This window comes from Podarcis pityusensis (assembly GCF_964106645.2).
Source record: "Podarcis pityusensis genome assembly, chromosome: 3".
Classification (NCBI taxonomy): domain Eukaryota; kingdom Metazoa; phylum Chordata; class Lepidosauria; order Squamata; family Lacertidae; genus Podarcis; species Podarcis pityusensis.
The window spans coordinates 83,437,644-83,458,875 of NC_138026.1; the positions used below are offsets into that span (position 1 = coordinate 83,437,644).

General features: G+C 42.7%; 1 protein-coding gene and 1 long non-coding RNA gene across 2 annotated transcripts in view; one reads left to right on the plus strand and one right to left on the minus strand.

Moving 5' to 3' along the window:
* The window catches only part of LOC308472725, a 34,544-nt gene extending 26,520 nt beyond the window's left edge, over positions 1–8,024 (minus strand). The window contains exon 1 of the long non-coding RNA XR_013983675.1: positions 7,735–8,024. This is a non-coding gene — a long non-coding RNA (uncharacterized lncRNA). The remainder of the gene's footprint in view (positions 1–7,734) is intronic.
* The window catches only part of RASGRP3 (RAS guanyl releasing protein 3), a 52,168-nt gene continuing 34,736 nt past the window's right edge, over positions 3,801–21,232 (plus strand). Inside the window, exons 1-3 of the mRNA XM_080997713.1 lie at positions 3,801–3,905; positions 5,312–5,453; positions 6,850–6,946. The gene's annotated coding sequence lies outside the window, so the exon portion shown is untranslated. The remainder of the gene's footprint in view (positions 3,906–5,311; positions 5,454–6,849; positions 6,947–21,232) is intronic.

Below are 21,232 nucleotides of genomic sequence, written 5' to 3' on the forward strand. Positions count from 1 at the left end.
CGTTGAACAAGTGTTAGAAGAGTTTGGATTTGGATTTGAAATCCCGCTTTATCACTACCCGAAGGAGTCTCAAAGCGGCTAACATTCTCCTTTCCCTTTCTCCCCCACAACAAACACTCTGTGAGGTGAGTGGGGCTGAGAGACTTCAAAGAAGTGTGACTAGCCCAAGGTCACCCAGCAGCTGCATGTGGAGGAGCGGAGACGCAAACCCAGTTCCCCAGATTACGAGTCTACTGCTCCTAACCACTACACCACACTGGTTCAGTTTATGTATCTGTGCATACAATAGCTGAGCTGTACAAGTGTACATAAACACTTGTACATATGTACAGGCATCTTGTATCTGTGTTCAGCAGATCATGTGAAAGAAACCTCTGCAATTCATGTTCAAACAGAGCAGGGGCAGGAGCACATGAAGCAGAGTAGGGGCTGGCATCATGTCTCCAGGCAAGCACTAAGAATAGACACATCCGATAAGGAACCTTTACATGGGAGCAGCTGTTTGCATATAGGGGCTGCACAACATCGGGACACCTAGTTGTGTGCACCCCGATCATGGGGAGACCTTTCACACCACATCTGTAGGGTGGTGTCCTTTTCAGGTGTCCTTATCAGAGGCAGGGCTAGCCCAGGGCCATGGTGTTGAAGGTTAAGAACACAGGGGCACCTGAAGGAGCGTCTCCATCCTCATTGTTCAGCCTGGACATTGAGGTCCAGCTCCAAAGGCCTTCTGGTGAGAAGTGAGGTTACAGGCAGAGGACCTTCTTAGTAGTGACACCTGCCCTGTGGAACGCCTTTCCGTCAAATATCAGAGATAAACAATTATATGACCTTCCATAGACATCTGAAGGTAGGCCTATATCAGGAAGCTTTCAATGTCTGATGTTTTGCTCTGTTCTTTTATATTCTGTTGGAAGCTGCCCAGGGTGGCTGGGGCAACCAGTCAGATGGGTATTATTATAAAAATAATAATAATAATAATAATAATAATAATAATATGTGCCCTACATCCAAGTAATGCTAATGTGTGACTACAGCTCTTGGCTGTGACCAGAGGGCACCACACTGCAGGGGTTGCCACAACAATGTTGTGGAACAAATAGCAAGAAACAGGGGGCGCCGAATTGTAGCGTTGCACAGGGTGCCACTGAAATTTGAGAGCCCAAAGTCTGCCACTGCTGTGATCCTTATGTTCATGTAAGGCTGCAGTTCTAACCCCACTTACCAGGGGAGGAAGCCTCACTAAATTCAGTACAGCTTACTTCTGAGTAGACATGGTTAGGCTCGAACCATAGGCCATATAAATGCTATTATCAAGTGTGGCTCTGACAGTTACTTGCTCTGTGCAAGAGCCCGGCCACGTTTCCAACATGTTTTTGATGAAGAACTCCTAAGTCACTGGGGGAAAGCACTGAGAGTAAATGGGTTCTATTGCTTGTTTTGCTGCAGACAGGAATGTTTTTAAAATAGCCACATAAGTTTGAGAGGATTTCCTCCTGATGACATCAGGCAGCATCACTGGCTGATATCCTGTGCAAAGTCTCTTCCCCACCCCCTGCATCCCTTAGCATTTGTTAGATATGTTTGACTAAAGGACAAGGGAGGGTGGAGGTGCTCTGAAAGCCACATGAGTCTAAAGCTGAATGGAAGTTGTGTCAATGATTTCCCCTCTTCTGACACTCCCTCACTCCAGGCCCAGATTTCTTATGGAACCCTCCTCAGATTGGACAAGTAAATGCCCCCTCAAAGCAGGGTAGATTCATTTATTTAATGTTTTCACTTTAAATTTATTTTTATTGACTAGCTCAAAGGACACTTAACAACAGACGAAAATTAAATATCAAAAGGCAGTTACACCATCTGCAGGTAACAGGAAACAGGTAAGCAGATAGCTAGGTGGAGAATAGAAGCTGTGTTAAGTAAAAGCTAAAGGTTTTGCTTCTTAAAAAAATTGTAGACTATTCGGCAGTTGATCTGTGTACAATGTAATTAGAAATATGAGTCCCTCCTCCACCCCAAAAAAGTATAGCAAGCTGGCTCTTGTGTTTCAGTGTCTTTGCTGTCAATAAAGGAAATAAAATATTGCGACTCTCCATGCAACCATCAGCCTTAGGGGGGGGGAACCCCTCAATGGTACCAAAAGGATTTCATACCCACCCACCCCAATCAGTGCTAATTGCCATGTTGTGAGGTGGGTATTTTTACCAAAATTGCAGCTGGGGAGGGAATTCTTAAACCTCCTTGAAAAGTGTGCTGCCAATGACAACTTCTCTGCACCTGGCATTTGATTTTTAAAAATCCCAAATCTGATTGCTAATCACACTACAGTGGTACCTCGGCTTACAGACGCTTTAGGTTACAGACACTTCAGGTTACAGACTCCACTAACCCAGAAATAGTACCTCGGGTTAAGAACTTTACCTCAGGATGAGAACAGAAATCGCATGCTGGTGGTGTGGCGGCAGCAGGAGGCCCCATTAGCTAAAGTGGTACCTCAGGTTAAGAACAGATTCAAGTTAAGAACAGACCTCCGGAACGAATTAAGTTCTTAACCAGAGGTACCACTGTATTGACGTAATATGTAGCCAGCCTTTATTAGAAGGAAGAAGGAGCAACTGCTGTCTCACTACACAAAAAAATGGGCTATGGTGTAGGTTGGCCATGTGTCTCGTTTTACAGTTTGAAGGGTGGCCCAGTCCAATAACAGATTAAAGATAAAGAACCATAATAAGGGAGAAAGGGGGCCTTGACGTTGCATATCAACGGTCATGCCATGGAGAGCTGACTGAGCAGACACACAAATCATGAGTAGTCACACTCATTCCCATTGTAACAAGAGGTATTTCTTGTTAATGATAATTATTATTTCTAAATACACATCCTAACAAATAAATGAGCATATGCAAATGTTATGAGTAGCTGCACATAATGAGCATCATAAGCATTGCAAAACTTAACGTCTATCCTATTTTTCTTTACTTCTTTCTGCTTGGCAAGAACCCTTTGCACTGAGATCAGTGCTAGAGAGGGACTCAAATAATTGCTGGCTTTTACCATTTTAAGGAAGAGCAAATTGGCTGCTCTGTTCCTGCATATATAGCCTTTGCTGCAACTTTTTGCACAATCTATCCTGATGTTTGCGTAACATCCCCCACATCCTATTTTAAGGCTATCATAATCTATACCCATTGGCTTTTTAACTTGCCTTTCTTTCTCCCCTCCATGCCGTTTTAATTTATGTTTTAATACTTAACATCTGCTGGGTTAAGAATTTTGCTTAATTGTTTGTGGCCATTTGGTTAGACCTAAATAAGTATATTGTCCAATTGTTAGTTTTTATTTTTGTTTTTCCTAATGGGACATGGCTACCTCCAATTTTTCTCAAGGTTGTTTGTTTGTTTGTTTGTTTGTTTCTTCTTTTACCGCACCCCCTTTCTTATTCTTCAGGCCAGGGAGAAATCCCTTATCTATAACCCACCCACCCAGTTTTCCTGGTTATCTTATCAGGAGTGGAGTCACCCTGAGCCCAACCTAGGGAGGCCAGGTGGAAAAGCAGACAAGGATCCTGCCATGGGCGTAGCCAGAATTTTTGTTAGTGGGGGCAGGCCTTTTGTTAAGGTGGGGGAGAACCTCAGTTTGTGATGTATTTTTGTTGAATTTTATTGATTGGGGAGTAACAGCTCTCCCTCCCTGCCTCCCCTTGGCTATGCCCATGGATCCTGTACCTTTAAGAGTTGCATAGGGCGGGGGGGGGGGGAATCAGCAGCTGTGGCTTTTATAAGCCAGCCATATGTCCTCAGACACTTGCTTGCAGGGGTGCTGGTGAGAAGAGATTTGGACAAGAGAAGAAGGAGAAGAGAACACAATCTTGCAGGTCAGAGGCTGAAGCGTGAAGGTGCATCCAGGTGGGTAGCTCCTAGCTAATACAATCCAATTATTCCTGTTGCCATGTTTGTGGTAGCCATTGATTAAATAAGGCTATCAGTGACCATTAACCATGATGCCTATGCACTCCTTCAATGTTGGAGTGTAGGCAATCCGTCTTTGAATACTAGTCACTGGAACTTCCAAGTGGGGAGAGCGCTATTGTACTCTGTTCCTGCTTGTGGGATTTCTGTAGGCGTCTGGTTGTTAAAGCAGGATGTTAGGCTAGATGGGCCTTGATCTAGTAGGGCTCTTCTTTTGTTCTTAATTGCAATGGACCTCTCACACTTTGTGTATACAACCTTTTGGGTTTCATCCACATTGGTTTTTAAGGCTTTGGACCAATGGTTCCACACTGTGCAGTCTGCTGAAATGTCTAAATCAGAATTAATCAGTGGGGGATATGCATATGCTTCAGCTGCCTAAGCAGTGGGCCTGACCCCCATTCTCCCTCCCCCTTTAGATGTTAAAATGGAAACACAAAAAGGGGAAGCTACATATTCATATCTCTGATTTGTGCCTGGCTGGGCTTTTGGGAAATGGCACTGTGCCATATAAAGTTGCTATTTCTTCATGTGCAGAATCAGATATCAGATTCTGTGGCTAGAAGAATCAGACAAATTGGGCATTGCTGAGCAAGGCTGTAAGCCCTGCTGCATAACTGGTTATGTTGGTGTTAATGGTTGTCTAGGTGACCTAGAGACCATCTAGTTGTGAGTCCTGCAAGTGCTGGCCTTGGCGGGCTTCCTGGTCCATTTCCACCTGGCCTGTCCTCAGTAGACAGGCCCATAACTGACTGGTGACAAAAGGCTGCTGTTGCATGGGCCTACAATGTTTCATACCTGTAGGGCAGACCTAAATTTTTTTTGTTAGCTTGCTAGTGTGGATTTTAAATACTACATTGAATATACTGATAGGTTTATTTTAATTAAAGCTTTTATACTGTAGTTATTTCTTGCACTTATTGGCACCCACTTTGAGCGCATCTTGGAAAAGCAGCATATAAATAACTTGCATGAAAATGGGAAGCTCCGCACAAAACCCATGAATGTTGTTTTGGTTGTGTAAAATACAAGCGTGTAATATGAGTTGTTTGGAACTTTCATGTCATATTATGGCAAGCCTGGGGGAGGTCTCTCCTCAGCTTGTCCTGCATTTCCTGCCTGCCTTTGCTGCTGCTATAGGTTGTGCTAGGGAAGCCCTATTAATAGTACAAGAAGAGGAAAAAGCTCTTTGGAGGCAGGAAAACCAAGTCAGGAAAGAATAGGAGGAAGTGTGGCTGCCATTTCGCCAAACAATTTGGAAGGCATTGAGCCTCCAAACTTGCAAGCTTTGCCATTGTTGCAGAGAATGTGATCTGAGCACAATTCCTTTGTCTGTCCTTCAGAAATATTCAAAAGAGGGCCTTGAATGAGAAGGGTGATGGAATGAAGAAGAAACCCCTTAGCTGTTCAACGTTATAGAGAGCAGAAAGGAGGAGAAACTGGTCAGACACGAAAGATCTCCACATCAATTACACGCACACAGAGGTAAGTGTCCGCATCTGCATTTCAGAGTGAGTTTGTTTGTTGGCTTAACAGAGAGATGCAAGTAACTCTAAGGTCTGGATAACTAATTACTAAATAAGGTCACTGTTTTAGATTTCAGTATACCTTTTTTTATAAGGGAAGAGAGATTGTAGAAGGGTAATTGCTCTTGGTTGCAGTCAAGCCTAAACATCATTAAAAAATTAAGTATGTTGTAAGACCATTGTTGTGTACCTCACAATAACTACAGAAATATTATCAACACAGGTCAATTAATTTTAGAGTGGGAGGGCCCATTTAATTGTTTATAACCATAAATCAATGGATAACATTGGTTAGCCAATAGCTGCTCCTGTGAAAGAATCACACGTCATCTGCAATGAGGAAAGCATCTACTGTTCTTCTGAAAGGCACTGATGCCTCTAAAACAACAACATATCTACTCCAGCTCTCTTTTAATTTGTGATGCATGGCCTCGGTAAGTCAATGATTTGTCCCTATTTTACTTCTTGGTGATGATTTTTTGGGGTCATCAGTGGTTCACTGTCTACCCCCCAACCCAACTGCTCTAGATTTCTTCATTTAACAGTTCCATCCTGAGATGTCTAGGAGTTAAATCTAGGAGTGCTTCATTTTTCACCATGGCTACCTCAGAATAAAATCCCTGAGATTATGCAGACCTACTCAGGAGCAAATCCTTTCTGACATTAGTGTGCTACAGACTGTGCAGGGATAGGGAAACTTTTTTTCAGCCTGAAGGCTGGATTCCTATCTGAGGGCCACTTTATGGTGGTTGGTGAGGTAAAATGCAAATGTGAGTAGAACAAATGTAAAATTTACCTGTGTACAGTGGTTTAGTTTTACTCACACTTACTTGCTCATCTCTATCCTCCATCCAGGCAAGCAAGAAGAGGCATTATCAGGGTTCAAAGACAAAATATTTGGGGTATGGAGCAGAGCCAGTGAGGGATGCAGCCTGGGAAGAGGGTTTGTGGTGAGGAGAGATTTCCTGATAGAGAGACCTGGAAAGCCACATTCAGCTCCCAGGCCACCCCTCTGCTACACACACGGAACAGGAGTCCACCAATTAGTTCTCAGAGAGCAGGGAAATAACTTCTATTTCCCCAAGCCATACAACTAGAAAAAAGCTATCTCAAATAAGTCAGAACTACCCCTTTCAGTAGTTCTGAAGCTAGAGAGGAAAGGAAGCATTTTTAAAAGCCAGGAAAAACAAGGAGGAAGTAAACAGGAAGGAATGGACAGAAGAAATGAGCAACTTTGGGAGGTGTCTGGTGCTACATAAAATGTGGTGACCCATCTCTGGCATACAAAATGGTCCTTACCAGGCAGCCCTTAAACAAAATAGCTCATCTGTTTTCATTCTTATTCTTCTTGTTAGGCTTCGTATTCTCTGTTTAATCATGGTGCACTTTTGGGTGGAGGTTTGCTTTTCCCTCTGAGAAACCAATCTGAGAAACCATCTCCTGACGTTGAAGGTAGGAAAATTATTTCATATTACTGGGTAGTCATTAAAAAGAGAGAGAGACAAACAAACTGGAGCTCTGCTACCCAGCTGTTTAAAGGTGTGTGTTTTTCACCTCAGGTTTTGTACGCTCACATGATGGTTGCTGTGGCGTCTAGTAGCAAAAATGAGTGTGTATGAATGGGAAATGAGGTCATCTAGTATATTGTAAGAACTGGTGGTAGGGCATAGGCAGGGAAGCCTGCCGTAGGTGGAGCCAGAGCCAGTGACAGAGCCACTGATTGTAAGCGATATAATAATAGCTGGGAGCTTTTGGAAAGCTCACTGACAAGGCATGAAAGTGAAATCCTTCCCCTGTTGTTTGTTCTCAGCATCTGGAGTTCAGAAGCAGACTATTCTGAACATGGATGCCTCATTTATCCAACATGGATTATAACCAGTGCCAGAGCTACCTCAATACATTGTCAGGCAATGTTTCATAGCTAAAGGAAGATCAGGCCAATTGCAGCCTCACGTGCCATTCTCTCAGGCAGGTTTCCGAAGAAGAAAAAATGAGGCTTTTTAATGGAAACCAGCATGCACACATATTGGCCAGGACCGAAAGAACCACATCAGTTCCATATGCTCAAGGCATTTGTTTAGGTTAGTAGTTCTTAAACAGCAGCTCCCTGAGTTGCACGGCAAGGTTTTGAAACCGAGAGGTGCTTAAAAGCCCTTAAGATATGGTAGCAGTTCTGTCATTCAAAGTGAATGAGGTGGGGTTTTTTTTAGAAAAAAAGAGGAGAAAAGGAAGAAACTCACTAGAGAGGCTCCAGCTCTTGGATGCATCTCAGACAGCTCTTTGGATCCCAGCCTGTGAGTTTCAGCTGACAGCAAAGTAGAACTGTTTGGTTTCTTCATTCCATATGCATATCTCGTCTTGTGCCTGACTAGGAGATAGTCTCATGACTTTAAAGAGGGGATTACATAGGGAGTTGAACAATAAAAAGATTCAGTGCCATCCCCATGCTATGGCAAACGTTATGACTATTTGCCATTTTTTACTGAATCATGTGACTAATGGGTTTTGCTAAAGTAGCAGAAGATGTCCTTTTACACACACACACACACACTTTGATGAGTTTTGGACTTACTGTTATACTGTTAGACATTAGTTGCCTGTTGCAATATATGCCTGATGGCAGATAAAGAACGGGAAATATGGGTGCTACTCTGACCTGTCCTAGTGGGATATTGGCCTGCTTGAAGTCTGCTGTTGTCAAGGCAACGCTTTGGGAATTAGCCTTCTGTCCTGACCTTTGTCAGTGGAAAGCTGAGGCCAAGGTATAGGATGGTGATGCTTTCGAATGGGCTGGTCCTGTGAGGTTCTGAGCCGTGAGTACAGTAAGGCCTCAGGCTGCCTGGCCTCTGGCCCCTTCAGGATGACTTAGGCCTGAGGTTGAATTATGAGCTAATTTTAGGTTGGAAGTCTTGTAATGAAATGATGAGGATATTGCTTTTAACCTGACTTGGTTTTAGGTAACTTCACTTATTTATTACCGCTGAATCCTGTTTTTCCTTTGAAAACTTGCACAAGTGCTCTCAGGATGGCTATGCACAGATACAAAAGTCACCGTAGGAAAGTACTTGTTCTAAAATGTTTTGCTGCTAATATAAATACGCCAACATTTATTCAAGCCCTGAAATCATAGGGCATTTTTAGAGTCAATGTACTATTCCTAAATTTCTTACTAATTTATGTGTATAGCACATATAGTGCCCTAAGCCACTAAGACAAAAAGCTGTGATTTGAGTGTTAATTATGGCATTGGTAACAGAGACAGCATACAGCAAACAGCATCTGAGCCCACCTTTGATAGACACCTCCATAAATTTGCCTAATGCCCTTTAAACTCAGCTAAGCTAGTGGTCATCACCATGGCTTGTTCCACATATTAATTACTCCCTGTGTGAAAAAGTCATTTCATTCGTTCATCCTGAATATTCTGTCAAATCAGTTTCATTTTATCAACCTGAGAGGGAGGGGAAAGACCCTGATCTACTTTCTATACCCATGTGTTCTTTTAGAAACCTCTATCATGTTATCTTTTTTATTGTAGCAGGTCCTTGTAGGGGATTTGCTCCTGCCCTTTGGCCGTTTTAGATACCCTTTTTTGCACCTTTTGCAATGCTATTTTTGAGACAGCACTAACTACCCCTGCCCTGGTCTCTCAGGATGAAAAAAGGTCCTTTTATGCTGTAGCTGGCAACAGTAATACATAGATTAACAAGTTCAGAAACGGCAAAAGGGCTTAATGTGAAAGGAAATAAACATGTTTATCTTTAAGAGTGGTGGAAAAGATTTCTTGGCTGTATCCATACATAAATGTCTCATGACAATAGATTATGAATTGGACTGGGAATGGGAGCAACGCGGGAATAAAAGGCCCTTTCTTCTAACGGTCTGACATTGTTTATGTGGAATTTTAATCATGCTACACTTGATGAACTGTGGGACCCACCTGACTTAGGAAATGACATGAGCTCTTTTTCCATGTTGGTTGAGCAGACTAGTAATATATTAAACCTCTTTTCCACTTAAACGCCAAGGACTTACACTGCGTGGTGTGGTTAGAAAATCCCTCCAGTTGTGGATCGAATCAGCTGGGTGCTTGCCTGTCACAAGACTGCAGGGGCTGTGGTGGTGTATGTATGTGTTTACATGTTACTTTGTAATGCTGGGCTGTCTCGTACAATATGGCTGTGACATGGGTGCTTGTGGAAAGGCCATAGTGGGGCAGTGATTCCATGCAGGAGCATCCGTGAGCACTCCATATCATCCAGTCCTCATCACCATAAAAGTCTAGGGACAGGAGGAGAAGCCATATGGGAGGGCCTCTTTTAACGCTCATTTTTTTTTTTTTTTTTTTTAAATGCCTCTCTTTCAAAGTTTGTCTTTCATAACAAGGCTTAATACTTGGATATATTCAACATTAAGGGATGCGGGTGGCGCTGTGGGTTAAACCACAGAGCCTAGGGCTTGCTGATCAGAAGGTCGGTGGTTTGAATCCCCGCGACGGGGTGAGCTCCCGTTGTTCAGTCCCTGCTCCTGCCAACCTAGCAGTTTGAAAGCACAAAGTGCAAGTAGATAAATAGGTACCGCTCCGGCGGGAAGGTAAACGGCGTTTCCGTGCGCTCCTCTGGTTCATCAGAAGCAGCTTAGTCATGCTGGCCACATGACCCAGAAGCTGTATGCTGCCTCCCTCGGCCAGTGAAGAGAGATGAGCGGCGCAACCCCAGAATCGTCCACGACTGGACCTAACGGTCAGGGGTCCCTTTACCTTTATATTCAACATTGCACTGCAAAATCAGTGTTGAAAATGTTTGTTGTAGTTAGTGTGTATATAGCACAATAACCAGAGAAAGAAAGGCTCCTGAGGAATAATTTCATGTAGCCTGAAGCCCATCTAAAGGACATTCAAGAGTGGGAGTTGATTCACATGAAATAAATTGCTATGCAGAGCCTCTGCTGTATTTTTTAAAAACCTTGGATTGTATCTAACTGTTGCATTTCATAACAGTACGTAAATATATTCAAAGGCCCTTTTTGTATCGGGTGATGGTGGTGATGGCAATAATTATTAATAATAATGGAATATAGTAGTCTCAGGAAGCTTTCTCGTGGCAACCCCATTGCGAACATCAGTCCTAACTTAAGTGCTGGATCTAGGCCTATACAGTTTGGCCCACCAGCCTGATCCTTTTCTGCACCCCTAGTCAGGGCCGGATTTAGGATTGATGAGGCCCTAAGCTACTGAAGGTAATGGGGCGCTTTATATGTCCAGCTGTCCTTTGTCAACAACAAATTGCTGTTTTTTGTGTTCAAAATATGCTATATAGTAATTTATGGACCTAAACTGTGTTGCTGTATGTAAGTTTTATTTTATGTTTTTTTTATCTTATATTTTGGAAATGTACATCCAGTTGTTTTTTTCCTTTAATTTTTTTGGGGGCCCCCAAGAGAGTGGGGCCCTAAGCTATAACTTGTTTAGCTTATACATAAATCTGGCACTGTCCCTAGTCTATGACCTTACCGGTTAGACATATTGGTGACTGCAGCAGACTGCAAGCATGGACTTCCAAGAATGAAAGCTCTCTGAAAGAACACAATCCTGCTGGAGATTTCAAGACTTTGAGCATTCACTTAAATCTGGGTATGTGGAAGAGCAATAGAGCAAAGGAAACCTCTGGGTCTTAGCTTATACTTCTTGATGAGCAAACAACTGAAATTTATTTTTAGGTCTCATATTATCCTTTAACATTGCATCTTCACACTGTTGTAATCTGCTTCGGAACCTCATGGTGAAGGACAGATAAGAAAATGTAATAGTAGTAGTAGTAGTAGTAATAATAATAATAATAATAATAATAATTAATTAATAATAATTAAAAGCAATAAATTCCTCAAAGTGGTAAATGGGGAAAAGGCATGTGAAGCCCTTGGCCATCCCCTAGAGTTAAAACCTTTGTTTTGTTGAATTCAGACTTTATCACCAGACCCTGCATATGATGGTGGCAGACATTTCATGCTGCCTGAGTTTACTGCCCCAGGGCTGCCATATCTGCAGAAAGTTTTACTTTCCATCATGTCCTCCAGATGCCTTTAAGCTCAGCCACTTAATGTGAGAGCTGCTGATTTATTTATAGCTGGCATCTTAATCACACTTGGATATTTTTAAAACGTCCTGCCTGGTGATACTGGAGCTGCTTTCATTAACTCTATTTCCATCAAAGCCCTATTGCGTGATGTATGGACCAGTGAGGTAGATCAGCCAATCTGGCAGCAGCTTTTCTTTTGAGCTAATATAATTATAAAAAAGAGTAAACAAACAAAAACGCTATTGGGTGAGAGTAGAGCACAAGGACCAAGTTTTCAAAAAAGGCACGCTCCTTAAGGACAGTTTCTGGGTTAACAACAATGTGCACTTTGGTTGCAGGACTCATGGTGAATGAGTTCATAGTAACCCAAATATACATTAACCTCCCAAAAAAGCCCCTTTTGACGGTTGATGGCCGTCCTGAATAACTGGGGAAGGGCCCTCCTGAGGAGAGGACATAATTGCTTTTTTGCATTGGGTTTGGATCTTAAAGTACTGTAAGTCCTCTGTGCCCAATCACAATTATTAATATTTACTAAATTTGTATACCACTTTTCATCCATAGATCTCAGGGCAGAGCCAGCTCTAGATCTGAAGGGGTCCTGGGCAATATGTCCTTTTGTGGAGGGGCTTCACCTGTCTGTCCATGGGCTGTGGTGGGCTCATTTGACTGTGGTTGCAGTGCTCCAAGCAGTGGTGGGTAGCTGGGTCTAGCCACCCTGTTAACTTCTCACAACACCCCAGAGCAATGCTTGCTCAGGGGGCATTGTGGGGAAATTAAAAGGGTGGCCAGATCCAGCTGGCTGGTGCTGCTGATGGAGCCACGTCTCATACCCCACCCCAAGGGGCAGGCATCAGCTGGATATGCCCGGTTTTGGGGCCCTGGTAGCTACCCAAGGGTGCCAGGTGAAAATGCCAGCTCTGGTTTAAGAAGCCCCCTTATCTTTCAGAGAAGACAGAGGAGAAAATGGAAAACATTTATTCCATGAATTTCTTAGGATCCAAGCCAGCATCTTTGTAGCATTCTTTAATATAGCCCACATATATAGGACTTTGTGGGGAAATATCAAGGGGAGCAGTTTTTCCTCAAGAAACCTCCTGAGACTCTCTAGTGCCAACCACTTCAGCTAAAAGTGCTAAAAGACTGATATGGCTGTAAGCACTTTAAAGGGGTGCTAGTTTTCAGATATCTCTGGATGGGAGGAGAGGTGCGATTTCAGGAAAGGAAAGGTTTGTCAAGGTCCAAGGCCCACTCAGTCAAGGTTAAGCTGCAAGAAACCAGAGTATTTTAAGAACATTTCTTGCATTTCCCCCTTATTTACACTGCATCATAAAAGCAGTAACTCAAAACATTTGATCTCCCCCTATTATCCTTCAAGGCTAAGAAATTAATGTGCTTGACACCCACAGTTTATATATAATCCCATGTATCTAGTGAGTGTCTCTTTAAGAGACATGCCTGGTCAGTAATAGAAACTCCTTTCTCTGGGTGTGGTTCCCTCCATAGCTTATAGCTGGGCCCTAAGGCTAACCTATGTAGTAAGTCCCAGCTGCTCTGCCAAGGTGTTGATTTGTTGTTCACAAATAAAATCAGCTCTTGAGGTTTTCCTGACTTCTGCTGCTTTCTGGCTCTAGGGCAGACCCAGAGCAAGGTTTCCAAACAGTGAGTACCCTTCCCAGACCCACAAGGTACTACAATGTATAGCGCTCATTGCTGGTCAGGATAGCCAGAAGAATAGGTATTCCAGTAATTGCATGGATGAAGCAATTGTACAAAGAAGTCTCATAGCAAAGTACCCTTTTAAGAACATAGTTTAATTATGTAAGCTTGAGTAACCTTAGGCTTGTAAGGAATGTATATCTGTAATTCTTACCAGGTGGTGTCTAGCCTAAACAGATACCTTCAAGAAATAGGCAGAAAAAATGGTCAGCAGAACATAATACAGTGTTAGAGCCAAAGATGACAACATCACAAATTAGGTTTTTCTTTGTCCCATTCTCGTGAAAGGTTTCTGCTCTTTGGGGTTCGCCAAGACAGTTGCTTTCCAGAACCTGAGAGCATAACTAAGGACACTGTATTTTTAAAGCACATTCAACACACATTAAATGTATAGTGTGGTTGTGCCTTGAGGCTATTGTGGAAATGTCCCTAGGAATGGTAATAGCATTCCTCCACCCATTCTGGGGCAGACTTGAGATTTCTTTCCATCTTAGAATTGTGGAACTGTAGAGTTGGAAGGGACCCCAAGGGTCATGTAGTCCAGCCCCCCTGCAATGCAGATGAGATGGGGTGAGTGAACCACAAACCCCACCCTTCCACGATGTTGCAGAGGCTTCTAGGGCACACTCATAAAATTCTACCAACATGGTAGGCATCCCTTGAGTTATTCTTCCCCAAGCACCTTCCTATTCTACCTGTATGGTCATGCTAGCTCTGCTCAGAAAACCTTCCCTCCAGCCTTTTACCAACATCAAGTTAGGTTGTGCTGCCCTCTGCAGCTTGAGTGGGTCAAGGAGGCCTGTGTAAATCAACTTTATCAAGCTCTAGGTGCAAGCCTTTGAGATGAGGCAAGAGGGCAAATAAACTGCACAGCAGCATCCATGGCTGCTGGTGCTGCCTGTTCTGGAATTGGGCCATTATTAGCTTTGGTTTCTCTTGGTGCAGTCAAACAATGGCATTTGATTCTATGTGTTAGGCAGATGTATGTTGATAACTCTATGTGCTATATGAATATATTGGCTCATAGGGCAAGTCTGCTAATTGGTCTGTGATCGTTATTTTTGCAGGTGGGGTGAATCTAAGCACATGGATTCCATTGAATGCACTATTTGTGTATTGCCAAATTATTGAATTTGGATAAATGGATGGACTGAAGCAACTGGTGTCAAAACAAGCTAAGCTCTCTGAGCAGTTCTTGGTATTTGCTTAGGCAATTAAAAGGGGAAATGCCCCCCCCCCCCAATCACCCTTCTGCTAGCAAGAATGATCATAGCAGATTCCAGTACTCTTCAGCCTTGACCCATGCTTAGAGAGATTGTTCCTGATGTTACTGTGTGGATTTGTAATCATCAGTGTGTATGAGAGCTTTTATAATATGTTGCAATTCTCTGATAGCAGAGTCAAGGAGTCGGGCATAAGTGATAACACTGCAGACAGCGCTGTAGATTGGAGCCATGCAGATGGGATTCTCCCCTCTGGTCGGGTGCAATAGATGGAATGCGTTGGCTTTGGATGTGGGAAACTCAGGTTCAGATTCCTGTTTTATCCATGAAGCTCAAGTCACTGTTGTCAGGGTTAAGATGAGATAAATCCACGCTATTGTCCTGAGCTTTTAAGAAGATAGATATGATACAAAAGTGATTTTAAAAGTCTTCAGTTACTTTTCCCACGCCATCTGTCTCTTTCAGATACTTTTAAACTAACTGTCAATGTTGTGAATCACACACAATAATTAATCATAGGATATTTGGCTATACTGCCTTTCTTAAATAACCAAGAATACACTGTGCAGTTTGTTTATTTTTATTCATTTACAAAAAATATTTGCATACTGCAGTTTCATTAAAAAAAAATCAAAGCAACAATTTACAACAATTATAATACAATTAAGAACCACACAAAAATGAAAACAGACAAGCACTTAGCTATTATGGACATTTTTTCTTAATTGTCTGCATGATTGTCTTCATGTTTTGGCATTAACTGAAACACAAACAGAGCAGTTGTAGTTCACCTTGTTCTGTTTATAACATCTTAACTCTGTCCAAGATGGTGCTTCTTATCTTTCCTTCCAAACCTTCCTCCTCAAGTTTTTATGAGACGGGTAAAGGCTTATATGATATGCAGTCTCTTACCACCCCGTTCCTTCGCTCAGACTGACACCCCCTGAGGCTGCTTTGATTGTCATCATTGTGGGAATGTTGTGCACAATTGTATGTTACGTCTAATTTGGGTCTCTGCTGAATGAATGAGCGTACTGGGTCTGATCCAGAAGCTTTTGCGCATTAGTCCCTTCTCCCAGCAGTGAGACCGTTCATTCACTCATTTATTCCTAAAGTGACCTTTATCTAAATGAGTTATATTCCTAGTTTCCTACACTTACACCCAGTGTAGGATCAAAGTTGTTTTTATTGCTATTCTTAGTGACTTGTTGATCTTCCAGCAAAAGTGCAGTGCAAGCTTTGAGGTCTGAACTATCTCATTTAGTTTGGAGGAATTTATTACACATTCGATTATGACCTCTCTGTTACCTGCCTCCGTTACCACACCTGTTCTAAAACCATATTGTGGAGTTCCTCAACTGGAAACTTTACTAATTCCTACCCAATTTCTCAAACAAAACGGGGTGCCCTTTAAGCCCACATTTCACTGATAGCATAGGAAGTATTTCTTGGTTGATTAAAAAAAAAACCAATGGCCCACAGCTGTGTGGAGATGGGTTCATTATGTGTGTCTTTCTTATGGAACAGGCACACTCTTTCCTTGCAGACAGCTGATCACATCAGAAAAACCATGTCATACGCTTTATCAGTATTGCCTAGAAGCTTTTACAAATTGCATTAATGCCATGGCATGAACCCATGGAAAAGCTCCTGCCATGCTAGGGTAACACTTAAAAGGGGATTTGAGGTGGAATTGTCCAGGAAGTTGTCCACTTCATCTGATTTTGCTTTTTAAATGGAAGCTGAATAGGTAAATGGTGTAAAGACTTGTCAATTTCACCTACATGGTCACGGTGTTACAGTACAAGAATAGGTGCTTTGCTTAGTACATAACCAATTTGCTTCAGCACCAACTCTTCACTATATCTTTGGTCCTCCACATGTCACTGTTCCGTAGCAAGATGAGGGCTTCAGCAGGAAGGCTAGTTCTGTCCACTGGAAAATCAGAGTATTCAGAAATATATTGAAGAACTCAGCCACACTAGTTTTTTTTTTAAAAAAGGTATTTAAAATGCGTTATAACACTGTGACACTAGATGGCGGTGTAGTGTTTGATCCTTCATAATTTCCCTTTATGAGCTTTACAACGTGTTTTCCCAAAACATTTTTTGATGTGTCTAGATCCAGCTGAAGTCCATAAGTCTCTGGAAATGGTCTGATAATGGGGTTGGTCATCCACTGATTCATGGACCAGTTTACTTGTGGAATCGCCTTGCCCCATATGTGCCCAATCAACTGCTTCAATTTGCAGAAGTGGCCACATACTACTTGTTCCACAGTTTAAGAAAATGATTTTTTAGGTTGGCAGCACCCACACTTTGAAACTCCTGACTATTGACATTAGGCAGGTGCATTCACTGTATTTTTTCAGTGTCTGCTGAAAACATTTTTGTTTAGTCAGTCCTAGCTAGATGTTGCTTTGTTTACTGCTAGTTTTAATTAATTTTTAATGTTTTGGTTGTTTTTTAACTGTTTTTAAAATAATTTTACTATCTCTTGTAAACAGCTAAGAAGTTTTATCAAGTGATATATAATTTATTGTTCAATTAATCAATTGAAACTTCTTCTCCTGAATTGACTGAATAATTCAAACAAACTGACACATTATGAAAGGTAGAAAGTACAAGATGATTTAGAATGTAATGAATTAAAAGCTCATCTCTTAATTGTGAGAAGGGAGCATCCATGTTTAGAGTTCAGCCATATTTCACTATTTTAAATATGCATGTCCCAAGAAAGACAGTGTTTTGGTGACCAGCTAAGCTTATCACGCCAAAATGATAAGTGTCACCTTTTGGTACTTGACCTAACCACGCTTCAGACACAGCTGTGCAGACAAGCCTCCAGAGCCTAGTTGTTGAGGCATTAAGGATGGAGAACCTGTGGCCCTTGTGGTGTGGCTGCACTTCCATTAGCCACAGCCTGTGGTCAGGAATGATGCTGCTTTAGTTCACCAACATCTGAAAGTCCACAGGTTGGAAGCAAGGTTGCTGAACAAAGCTGAAGCTTGCCTTACACAGCCCAGGGAAACTTCTCAACCAGAATCAGCTAAAACCTAGGCAGAGTCCTTCTACCTACTCTTAGAATAGTCATTTATGCATTGCCCAAAAAGAGGAAATACATCCTGAAAAGGAGGACACAGATTTGCATACCAGTTGCAAATGCTGCTTTCTACAACAGTGGGGAAGATGGTGATCAGGTGACCTGTGTGTCTTGCTCTGTCAGCTAACCAGGTGTTAACTGTTGCTGAACAGTTTTGAGGTCTCTGCTCTGCCCTCATAGGATTCTGTATCATTCAGTCCAGAGCATTTGCATCCGGCAGGCCTTCAAGGAGAGAATGCCTTCAAATACAGAACGGTACAGACTGCATAAAGGCCCTTTGCTTGCTTTTAGCACAGAGGTTGGGAACCTGAGGCCTTTGGGGGCTGAATGCAGGGTTCTCTGCACATCTCTTGGGACTCTGCCCAGGCCATGCCCATAGGTCATACCTCTCTCTGTGCCTTCCTCACATGCTTTTGCATAGCTGGAATGTATCCTTGAACTGTGATGATACCCAGATGGAGTGATGTGTGTCTGGTCATCCCCACCATTGGTATGCAGCTGCGCCAGAAGGTGACCTAAAATGGAATGTGGCCCCCAGGCTGCAAAGAGTTCCCCACCCCACCCTGGCTGTCATGGAGGCTTCCTAAGCTTGGTCAGACAAGCTTAGGCATTATGCCACTCCCTTCCTCTTTGGGTGTGGGTGTTTTTCCTTGTGGCTCTAGCCCAGAGACTGTAGTGCCTTAAATTCTGTGGGTTTTTCTGTACCTGTGTCTTGAGCTGGGGATGGAGAAGAAATTCTCTGTGAGGGTTTTGGTTGGTTGGTTGGTTGGTTGGTTGTAAGTTGCTTTGGGGTGCCCTGGGCAAGATAAAGCGACTAACAAATTTAAATAGATAGATAAGGAACTGGAAACAGGATTACACAGGATCTCTTATTTCATAAGTTCCCCAGTGGAGAAACGGGCATTGTTTCTCACTTTCATTGGGAAAGTGTGGAGCAGAATGTCCCGCTTCAAAGCAAATCACACCAGAAAAGGCAGCACAAGTTTAATGTGCCATGTTGTGAAGTCCTTACCCTCCTAAAGGTGGGGAACACACAGCAAAGTCCTTCTGAAGTTTGGCTACCACCCAACCAGTGATGCAAGAATGCTTTAGTACCAGATGGAAAAACAAAACACACAGGTCAAACTACAGTAGAATGTTTAACTTTCCATCCTAACTGGTCCTGCCCTCTGATGAGGGTTATCAGTTTTATTTTATTATTTTTAATGGGTGATTTAATATCCTAATTGTGGGACTTGGCCCACGTTCCACTCAAATGTTTTAGCAAAGTCTCATGTCAAGAAAAGAATTGTGTTTTAGTGGTGGTGTTGTTTTTTAATGCGGGGTGGCAGGGAGGGGGGAATAATGATCTTCAGAGAGTCTGACCTCTTGGCACAACAGAGAGATTTATCAGAGGGGGCATGTGACTAGTTAAGACACACAACCCCAGCTTGAAGGAAACAGCTGCTCATTTATGCTTTAACACTTGGCAGCTGGACAAAGAAGGGAGATGTTTGTGTTGAATACCTCCGCAGAACGAAGTACAGTAAGTAATTTTCCTTGTTGTCGTTAGGCTGGGCGTGTGTTTGCATTTTTATAAAGCCAGGACTGCTTCCTACTTTCTCTTCAAGCGTCTTGCAAAATCCCCGTGCAGCTGAGATGCAGCTTGTCACCACTTCACTGATCCAGTTCCAAAAACAGCAGTCTTTTCCAGGACCCATTATTAGCAAGACTCTCCTTTGTGTTATAAAATGGGGACCTGCCTTGCTGTGTTTTGCTTTAAGGAGGAAAAGGTAAAGTTGAATAAAATAGTTGACGGTTTGGCTTGCCAGGTTCAGGAGAGGACAGAGGTGGTGTTGCAGTGATGGAGAAGCTGCTCCTGGGAAAGTTCTCCCTTCTGCAAAACAATTACAGGTGTAAAAACCTGTCTTAGTTTGGAAGGGTGTGTGTCCCCTGTTAATGGTCTGATGATTTTGTTTCCCTGTCACGTTACGAAGTGGGTCACAATGTAATGTCGTCTTTGTATTTCACTTTAGCTGTCCCGCTGCTGTTTACAAAGGAATTCATTCAAAGCAGCACAGTTTCGGGAGCTGTGGTGTGAGGGGGGTGGGGAGGCAGATGGAAGGGCACTGACTTTTGGTTAATAAAAATGAAATGAGCAGAAATGCCCTATTTCATCAACTGTGCTTGAGAGCACTTCAGGAAACATTTGCATAACTAGTATACAGAGAAGGGAAAACTAGCTTGCAACAGGCACCAGGCTTACTGCCATTTAATATTTGCTCATATTTTGGGTGGGTGCGTGGTGTTACCATCATGCTCCTAGTGGGGGGCTGGCAGATAGCATGGGAAGGCGATTGCCTGTGTGCCCTGCTTGAGAACTTCCTGGAAACGACCCATTGGTCACGTTCCTTTAATTGGTCTTATCTAAAGACTGTTCCCAAAGTACTAGCATCATAACAGTGTAAAAACCAGTGACTTTTCCATTCAGTTTGTTCCAAAATTACATTGAAGTGTTAAATGATTGGCAGAAAATTATAGACCTTTCGGTTCATTAATATAGTGTCAGGGTCATGGGAAGTGAAACCAGACAGTGATGAAAATGGGCCCTAAGTGTATCTTCTTAGAGTCTGGTTCTGAATAGGGCAGATCTCCCTTCTACGATTTTAATGTGTGTGTTTTTATACAGCTGTTCCAAATTTTGGAATGTTTATGTTGTATTAATTTAGCGTGAAGTGCCTTCGGAGGGTATATACTAGGCGTAGGGAACCTGTGGCCCTCCAGATGTTTATTGAGCTCCAGATCCCATCAGCCCAAACCTGCACTGCCAATGGTCAGGGATGATGGGACTTCAACACATCTGGAGGGCTGCAAGTTCCCCCACCCTGGTATGCGCCCTAAAAGACAGAATAGAAATCTGTGTAGCGGTATTAGTAGTAATACATAATAATCCCTTTCCCAGAACATTTTCACACTATGTTTTTTTCCCAGAAGTAACAAAAAATGGTAACAAACCTTTTGCACAATCTAGGCAAAATTGCCCCAGATTATTGTAGGAGAACTCCATTTTCCTACCATTCAAACCGCAGTGTGGAGTTGCTGGGGAAATGGATCCTTCATCCAAGTGAAGGCTTGTCTCAAAAAGCGTTGTTGCCCATGACAAAGGACAAAATGGCATTTTTTTTCTTTCCTGCCCTGTACCACATACATAATCTTTGCCTTCTGGCTGTTCCCTCACTGTAAGAAGCGAAGTAACAGGGAACCAGGCAGAGGGCCTTCTTGGTAGTGGTGCCCGCCCTGTGGAATGCCCTTCCATCAGATGTCAAAGAAATAAATAACTATCTGACTTTTAGAAGACATCTGAAGGCAGCCCTGTTTAGGGAAGCTTTTAATATTTGATGAATTATTGTATTTTAACATTTTGCTGGAAGCCGCCCAGAGTGGCTGGGGAAACCCAGCCAGATGGCGGGGTATAATAATAATAATAATAATAATAATAATAATAATAATAATATTCCCAGACTAAGCTGAATTGTACCTCAACGCTGGTAGTGGAGCAGTGTTCTCTGTCACACTTGAGGAAAATAGGCTAGCTAAGAAAGGGTAGGGTAGGGTGGGTGGCACAATGGCAGCTCTGC